A 9,705-nucleotide genomic window follows, 5' to 3' on the forward strand; every position below is an offset into this window, starting at 1 on the left:
CACACACTCACACACACACACACACACACACACACACACACACACACACACACACACACACTCTCTCTCTCTCTACCCCTCCTGAAGACCTTTGCATTTCCTGTTAGTCTCAATAATGCAAGAACAAGCAGCACTACTTCCTGGTTCTCAGGCTGGCGAGGAAGGAACCGCAGTCTGGTCACACGGTGCTCACCGCTTCCGCCTTACCTCCACCCAACCCACCCTCTCTCCATTCTTCACACGTTTCTCTCTCCCTCTCTTTCTACCGCTTAGTTTAGTTTCTCTCTCATTCTCTGTTTCTCTTATGTCATTGACTTTTTTCTTGCTCCTCTCACCTTTGTCTCCCTTCACCTCCCACACAGGCCCATACAGATTCTCACTGAAAAAATAAAAGACGGCTGACTGCAGGAGAAGGCACACACTCACACACACACACACACACACACACATGTTCTCACTGGAGGCAGGATGTTCCCCAGATCGAAGGATATTTTTACATGTCACTGGCGTGGCATGACAGTAAAAAACACAGCTTCTATATTTACAGGCTGTGTTTATCTCCTGGTGTGGAAAAAGGATGTGGAAGTTGTACTTAAAAAGACAGCGGTGGAGGATTTGGAATAGGAAAGGGCAACAGTCATCGGCGGAGAGGGAAATAATAAGAGGGAATAGAGACACAGAGAGAAAGAAAAGGACACAAGCAGTATGTGTTCAACATGCTGTTGCAGTAAAGTGCAGGGAAAGTGATCTGCACTCTCCTCCTAAAAATGGCCACTCACCACCCCAAAACGGTGTTATAAATCATTCATTCAGGCCTCCAGAGCACCATATGGAGACTTGCTGATGCAGTTCCAGAACAAGTGCCGACAAAGTAGTGTGCTGCGCAGTTATGCGTCCCCATAGAAGTGTTATCATCATTGTCTGGCTGTGAGCGCCGTGCTCTTTACTCGTGTTCCCCGTGGCGTGTCCCATTAGAGGGCTCTCGTAGGGCACAGTCATTCCCGGCACGAGCTAAAATACTGCATTATTAATCGGCCATGCTTGTTTACCCTGTGTGATCACCCTTCAAAGCAACCAGTATGATATGACCACACGCGTACACACGGGCATCCACCACATTCACTCCCCATACACACATACACACTTTGTTTACTCTCCACTATAATACCCCTAGGCCCGAAGCCCTGTGGGAAAAAAATTGGCGCTCTGGTTACGGGCAACAATGCTGGCATTTAATATGGGTCATGGTTACTAGGCAACCACAAACCGAGTGGACTGGTGTTGGATTACTGATCGTTTCATAATTAATTACGGATTATGAATAATTGATTGAGAAGTGTTGGGTAATTTACAGTCGTGTGTAAATGGGAGCCACCCCACTGCCTTGCCCTCATGTGTGCATGCTAATTATATGCATTTATGCACACAGCTTTCAATTCCAGTGATGTGAATAGGGATATTTGTAAGGGAAAATGCTACTTTGTTGAGTTTTCTATGCAACTCTCAGTTTTCATTATGCAGAAATATCTTGATGTTAAGTCTCTTTTGTTTTGATTGTTTTTTGTGATAACAAAAACTGAACTGATAAAGTTAACTAAAGTTTGTGGTTTTTATTATATTCTAAATGACATGGGTAAGTTGGGTTTTTCAGTTTTTTCTTTCTGTATATGATATAAAGTTACAATTATTTTGGACGTTGGCAATGAAGCATCATTGATTGGCTGCCGAGAGGTTTAGAGAAGTGTGCATTTTAACAGATAGAGAGGGAGAGTGAGAGTTAAAAGAAGAGAGGAGGATGTAGGTGAGAGGTATTTAAGCGCTGCGTAGGAGTTTGAGTGGGCCGAATAGAGAGGGTGGGATGGAGCTGAAAGCAGATCTGGACAAAGGACCAGCCAGGAGAGAAAGCTTTACTCCTTATTGCAAGCTGAATGTACAAATCAATAGATAAACACATAGTGTTATATCTGTGACCATGGTTTGAGGTAGTTATCTTAATATGTCATACCCTAGAATTGTTTTTTACCTACATGCATGACATGGCAATTTGAGTACTTTCTATCATTGCATGAGAGATTCACCTTGCATATTTTACAGTTTGATGTTGTTCTGGAGGTGACCAGTAGGGGTCAATGACCGTCACAAAGTTCTCTTTTAAAAAGCAAAAGCAACAAGGGACAGAGGGTGAAGGATCATGGCCTCGAGAAAAGTGAAGATGGAAAGATGGATAGATAAAGTCAGTGGTGAGAAAGCACACTAATGTTGAACCATTTTTATCCACTAGCACTACATTTAGTTGCTATGGAAACACAAAGATATGTCAAAATATGTTTTGACATTGGCATTGTGGGTAAGAAGAATGGGATGACACAAAGAAGCTGAAAAGAAAATATGTCTAAATAAATGTATTTAAGTTGCATATTCATGTTATTTACAAACCATACCACTCTACTTTAGTAAATTCTATGCAGGGCTGTTTGTAATTTATTTTAAAAAGACAATATACCCGGTTTAAAAATGACAGGTGTGATATTAAAGCATTCGAAGCTGTGGAACGTACATACAGTATGTGACAATGCTGTTTATATAATTTCATTATGATTTCCCTATTTTAAAACAGAAAGAAATTAGAACCAGAAATAGTTTTAAAATAGAGTCTTACATATTGAAGAGATTAACAGAAATTGAGAGAAGGCAAAGAAAGAAAGACAGAAATGTGGGAAGGAGGAGGAAGCAACGGAAATAAATGGACACCAGTATGTGTGGCATGAGCGGGAGATGCATAAAAGGAGGGAGGGAAAAGAAGAGTGCCGGCTGTCAATATAAAATAAAGGAGGGAGGTGAAAGAAGAGGTAGATTACTGCAGTATCATTTTCCTCCTTCGACCCCCTCCATCACTCCTTCAAACCCCTCTCTTCCTTATTTCAAACACACACACACATATGTCATATTATGCTGGTTTCAGTGCTTATGAGCATTTGGTTATGGTTCAGTTCGTAAACACCTCGTTGATCTATAAGGGGCCTGGGATGAAAGACTCAGACATGCAAATCCCTATCAAATGTTATCATTAAAGTGTACAAGTGTTTATTCATGGAGGAGGAACACAAGGCTGGAAAAACATCTGCAGGTATCTAGCAACCAAGGACGCAGGAAAGTTTGAGAAACTCAGGACAATTCCAAACACAATGGTTGAAACTATGAATGTTGGTTTGATTTGGTAAAAGAAGACTGGCCTCCTGTGTTAAAGTCTGATGTTTAGTTGACCCATATCCACCCTGACATCCTCCCTACAGAGACTATATGACACTATCACCTTACTTCCTCCTTCATAATTAACTTTGCTCATAATAACTTCAGCCAATGGAGGGGTTTGGTTACTTTAACATTACACGTGTCGTTCTTTCCATTTAAATGAAGAATAAAAAAGGTCCTAGGTTTGACCCTTGATGAACTTCATAGCACTGCACAGACAGTTTCAGGGATGGAAACAATTAACTGGCAATTGAAGAATAAATACAGGAATACAATTATTCTAAGGGACAATGATTTGAAATATATCCCCTAGCAGCTGTCAGAACTGACCCTCCCCTGCTATGACTGTGATTGCTAGTAAAACTCTTACATTTACACAGAATGAGTAATCCGCGAAGGAGGACATTTCTGCGAAACAGCAGTCGCACACATTCAGAATAATAAATTAAGCTTTAGAAATAAAACAGGAAACATTAAAGGGAGATAGTTGACTGATAGTCAGGTCCAGTGAGAGGGTAATTTGTGGTGAGGTAAAATAACTTAGTAGCAACGTGCAGCACTACATGTGTATATTTACCAGGCAGTAGTAAAGCTGCCAACAAGGGTCAAAGTACAGACATAAAATAGCCTGACAGACTCACGGATGAACTGCAGGCCGGCTGCCCTGTCCAGTTGTACGTGTTTGTTTATTAGCAAGGATTTCAATCTGCGCTAATGGGCTAACAGAGTATACAGCCAATCCATCATCATGATAGTTGTTCCAAATACAAAGATAAGGTAACACGTCTGTTAGGTAATGCTCAGGAAGGGACTCTTAAGTGTCACTGAGGTGTGAGTTTTACACGTTTCAACATTCACACTGGTTCCTGTTTTTTTTAAGCACCACAGAGATGTTGTGTAATGTGTTATTGGAGCATCTTGAGTAAGTCACATAGAAATAAAAATAGGTCTGCATTTCCATTATCTATAATCGGCAGGCTTTCTAAGTGCATGTGTGTGAGTGTGTACAATGAAACTGACATGCTCCATGTTCATCTGCTTTTACAACCTATTAATTAGAGCGCTGCTATCTCTATCTGTTGCTCTCGCTCCCTATCTCGCTTAGGACAACTAATCTTTCTCTTTCAATGTGTTTACCATTGAACCACTGATGATGTCTTTCTCTTTCATTTACGTGATCTGACACTCTTTCATTTTCATTCTCTCAGACAGTCATATTCCAAAGGGTCTTACAAAACCATGCAGGGGAACAATCATAAAGGAAAGTGTGATCCTAGCAGTTTAGTTTCTTTTTCTTTTTTCTTCTTTCTTTCTCACAAAGGCTGAGACACAACTACTACAGGTTAAATGGCAAAGTCAGGAAGGATATACCTGAATAAACATGCACAGTGTGTGTGTGTGTGTGTGTGTGTGTGTGTGTGTGTGTGTGTGTGTGTGTGTGTGTGTGTGTGTGTGTGTGTGTGTGTGTGTGTGTGTGTCTGTGTTCAGGCTCCTGCAATTGGTTATTGTCCTATTTTATATGTGAACAAATGTATGTTTGTGTGCATATCTATGGATACAGCGTGAGGGTCTGTTGCTAGCATGCATACTGTGTGTACTACATGTTTAGGTGTGTGTGTTTATGTCTACACGTGTTTGCGTGTGCATGGGACAGGTTGTAATTTAGCAAGGGGGAACATAAAGGCTCATGAAGGGGCAGGACTCAGGGGAGCCATCCGCTTGAACTCTCTGTTCCCGGGACGTGCCCTGGGAAGAGACCCGATGTCACTCGGACCAAAACAACACACACGCCCTGTCAAACAGCAGGGGAGGATGGATGGATGGGGAGAGGACAGGAGAGCGATAAAAAAAGACGGAAAACAGAAAAACGGCCGCCAGAGTTTAATAGACAAAGACCCAAGACAAAGAGAGAGATGAATAGGTAGAGAAAAAAGAAGGAAATGAGACATGGGATGATAGGAAGAGATGGAGAAAGACACATAAAAAGAAAGGGAAGAGTGTGCAACCTATGCTCCCCTGGAAATAACACGTCGTAACTTGGCAGAGTATGGCAGAGTTTATGATCTCTGCCATACTTCCCCAGTGGATAGCTAATGGTTAACAGATAATGGTTTGATGGACGAAGGTGTGAGTAAGCATAAATCAGTGCTTCTCTTTTAAAGCATATTGTAAACAAGTCAAAAGACAAACATCCTTTTTTAAATGTATTGAGGATCTTTTTTCCTCACAAATGCAGCCATCCCTTCCCGTCCTCATAATTCCTCACAGTGTAAAGTACCAGCACACCGGCAGCGTTTCAACATGTACAACAAGCAGACTTAAGTGACAGCTGTGTTGGATAATGCGAACGCTCAAGACGAGACGATGTGCTGCTGTCATCTCACGCATCTCTCTCTTTATCACCGATGAGCCCCATAAATATTAAAAGGCAACATCTGGGAAACATCCGCCCTGAATGCTGAGCCGCAAAAGATTGATGAGAGACATATTGGGAGGGTTAGGGTTAGGGTTGGACAGATTAATATCATTGTTGGAAGCTGGGCATGGAAGAGTTAGATATATATTTTGTCTGGCTGTTATAGATGTGTGAAGAGAAGGGTGACCATTTAGGTTTTAAAACCAATGTGTTGTGCTTTGCTGCTCAGCATGAGCATTGCCCCCCCACTGCATGTAAATTACAGAGACTTCCTAATGGATATCCTCTTGTCTCTGCTCTCTGATCCTTTACTGCTCCTGAGGGATGAGGTAGTGTTTGTCAGCAAGTGTGTAGACCACGTGTGTTTGCTGCATCACTATACTACACTGTATGTATGTGCTGTAATCCGATAGGACTCTTTTATAAAAGCCGGCGGTTAGTTGCAGGTTGTTCCGTATGACCTGGCGACTTCATCTGATATTTGACTCTTTGCAGGGGTCTGTCGAGTTAACCAGCTCATGAAGCGGCTAGTCAGCCAAAGCATACATCTAGGCATTTATTATTTAAATGGCAAATATCAAATTGTTATTTTTTGCTCTTTCGTTTTCATTTTTAAAAAGCATATAAACTGGGATCAAATACTCTACCTTAAAGGATTTATTATAACTATATTATATTGTACTGAACTGTATAATATGATGCTAAACAACATACTTCACTACCTTAAAGTGGACCTATCATGCTATATTTGAATAATATAGTGTAGGACCATACCTATATAAGACATATTTATACTTTTTATAAAAATAAAAAGTATAAATATGTCTTATATAGGTATGGTCCTACACTATATTATTCAAATATAGCATGATAGGTCCACTTTAAGGTAGTGAAGTATGTTGTTTANATGAATCAATTCAGATCGCGTGGTCACACCGGAAATTAGTTCCTGGGGGTGGATTAGGCAAATGAAGCGCTTGCGTCACTTCTTCTTCCTTTTCTGCTTTGGGTTTACTGGCAGGCCGCAAACACACTTCGACCAGGCGTATACTGCCGCCCAAGATCCCGGGCAGAAGTCCCCGGAGTTGGGGTACTGGTCTACTGAACCTTGCTCGAGTAACGGCGCAGAACGCAGACACCTCCTCTCCCTCCACCGTCCCCATGTTCTTATTTTGTGTTGTCATAAGTTTGGTCTCTCTGCGCTGGGCTAATGCTAATGTTAACTAATGCAGATGCGAGGATAATAAAATGGCGGCTTCACAAGACGTTTTTTGCGAGTTGCGAGGCGTGGTTGCAAATCCGCCCAGCCAACTCGAACAGGCAACCTTTCTTCTCACACGAAAGTCCCTGCTTCTGATGCCAAATTAGTCGCCCTTCCCGCTTTTTTAACGCGATCTTGGGTGACTTGTTTGTGTAATTCGTGGGAACCGACAGAGTTTTAGTTTTTTTTGGGGGGGGGGGGGGGGGGGGTCCGTCCTCGTCGTCCGTCCTCCGACTGACGCGACGGGACAAACTTTCTCACTTCAAAAAAGAAGAAGAAATCTAGATCGCAAAATAACTTAAACAAGCGAGCTCGCCTGTTTCTTCCTGGCCAAGGACAGTTCATTCGAACACAACACGAGCGTAACGATGTCTTCACCATAGGTCTTCACGTGGTTATGTCTCTCGGAAAGGGAGTAACGGACAGTGCATCGGAACCGGCGCTCCAGCTCTTCAAAATATTGCAGTACCCATAAGGGAGCCGTACACATGCCGCAGTGTTTGCGAGCTGCTGTCTTTAGTTGTAACACAGTGGCGGTCTGTTGTTATTAGCCATTCAGTGGTTGCGTAGCGCGCTATGCTACACGAATTTAAAGAGCTCTTTTTTACAACCAGGTGGGAAGACGAGCTCCTCCTGAGAGCTCAAATAAGCACCTCAGCTCGTGTGAGGTTAAGGCACACCTACGATATGATCACTGGATAGTTATTAATGAGACATTGAGAGACTCAGTATTAAACAGGTATTACCACATACTATATGACGGTAACAAAAAAAAGCTTTGTAAAAGATAACAACGATATAGAGTCTTGAAAGGGGAGTGATTTGTAAAATATCCGAAAAAAGAAAACTCTGTCATTGTCAGCATGGGTATATTACGCTGTTTTTTTCTGCTTCGAATAGTTCTCTCTTTTCTTTCACCATACCTGTGTTTGCATCACTGGGACTGAAAAGGGGTAAAAAAGGTTCTCTAGAACTAAGTTTCAGTTCCTGGACTTGTTGTACTGTGAACACAGTCTAAATCGTAGTTCTCAGTAACCTTCGTGGGAAACCAGTACTTTGGTCGTGAACGCCCATTACTCGTATGTGTGAAAAGAAAATGTGTCTTTAAATTCAATCCACTGTGTATCTTACACAGGGAACCTTATTTTCTTTTTTTATGAACACACTGTTCACCACAATAATTAAAGTATAGTTCCCCTCGAGACCATGGGAGGGTCTCCCTCTGAAACTCACGGCTCATGAATACCAATAAAAGGACCCCCCCCCCCCTGTTCTGCCCCAGCTGCTGCACAGGGAATGTGTATTGAACCAGGAAGCAGACGAGGGGCCACTTTAAACAGGATTTTCCAGTAAATCTCCCTGTACCTGAGTCACTCTGTCTGTTGACTCTGCATCTGTGTGGATTCCACAAATACTGGTGACTAATGTCCGCTTCCTGGTAACGCTGTGAAATTAACAGGAAGTCATACAGTCGGTTGAAACATACTTTACATTTGTGTGAAGCAATTACTAAATCTGTTGCAGCCTTAAAGTAAATACTGAAGCAGGGTTTTTTGGTATGGTGTGATAATTGCAAAATTTTGCGTAGACAAGGTGCATTAAACTGTATATATTAAAACATAAAACTGATTCATAATTCTCATTTTCAGTTCCAATGAATAGACTTAATGACTAATTTCCATGTTCAATACTTCTGCCTGCTCCAGAACTACAGAAGCAAAGATACAGTGCAGATAAACAAAAGGTCCATATACAGTTTGACTTATTAGATAAAGGAAAGCACAAGTCATAAATAAATATACAATCAAAAAACTGGAAACATATACACCGTGGTATTAAATAAGTAGCAGTATCCTAAAAATACACAAGTGAATGCACAAAGTATTGAAGTAAGTATTGAATCCAAGTAAGACATTTTTTGAATTGCACATAAGTGTATATTGCACACAAGTGTTTGTATTGCACAGTATTGAATGTCTTTACCAACCAGCCAACATGTTGTTCACATTCATGTCTATCCACGATGTCACTTTATAATTGTATTTTCGTAGACATTTGTGTGACGTTATAATTAGGAAACTAATGATTGAGTAATGGCCAAACCATGCTTTGTGAGGTCACAGAGAGCTTGACCTTTGACCACCAAAGTCTAAAGAGCGATATCTAAGTATAGCCGGCTTGAAGCCATAAAAACACCGTCACAATAACTCAGCCGAGAGAGTTTTGAGCAGCAGCACTTCATCAGCAGAGAGAGTGATGCGCAACAGTCGGTCAAACTAGTTCACGTCGTAGTTGTGCAACACAGAGAACAACAGTTTGTCTTTGTGTAGGACGTCTCTGCTGTCCATTGAATGCACAACAATCTGCCATTGAGGTGAAAGTCTTGCATAGATGGCTGCATGAATGCACAATGAACACACACACACACACACACACACACACACACACACGCACACGCACACGCACACGCACACGCACACGCACACGCACACACTTATCCTAACCATAACCAACACATGCCTAACCCTAACCAAGTCTTCACCCTAAAATGAATGATTCCCCTTATGGGGACCTCCATTATGTCCCCATAGGGAGACGGAGTCCCCACACGTGACTGTTTTAAACAGATTTAGGCCCCCACAATGGATAGTAATGCTAGCAAACACACACACACACACACACACACACACCACACACACACACACCACACAACCACCACACACACACACACAACCACACACACACACAACACACAACACACCTCACACACACACAC

The 9,705-nt window shown here is 41.9% G+C and overlaps 1 protein-coding gene across 1 annotated transcript in view; it reads right to left on the reverse strand.

The window, feature by feature from the left end:
• The window catches only part of LOC104964544 (switch-associated protein 70-like), a 22,782-nt gene extending 22,712 nt beyond the window's left edge, over nt 1–70 (reverse strand). Inside the window, exon 1 of the mRNA XM_010793360.1 lies at nt 62–70. The gene's annotated coding sequence lies outside the window, so the exon portion shown is untranslated. The remainder of the gene's footprint in view (nt 1–61) is intronic.
• Nucleotides 71–9,705: the final 9,635 nt, after the last annotated feature.

Source organism: Notothenia coriiceps, unplaced genomic scaffold, assembly GCF_000735185.1.
Source record: "Notothenia coriiceps isolate Sejong01 unplaced genomic scaffold, NC01 NC01_scaffold00037244, whole genome shotgun sequence".
In the NCBI taxonomy this organism is placed as follows: domain Eukaryota; kingdom Metazoa; phylum Chordata; class Actinopteri; order Perciformes; family Nototheniidae; genus Notothenia; species Notothenia coriiceps.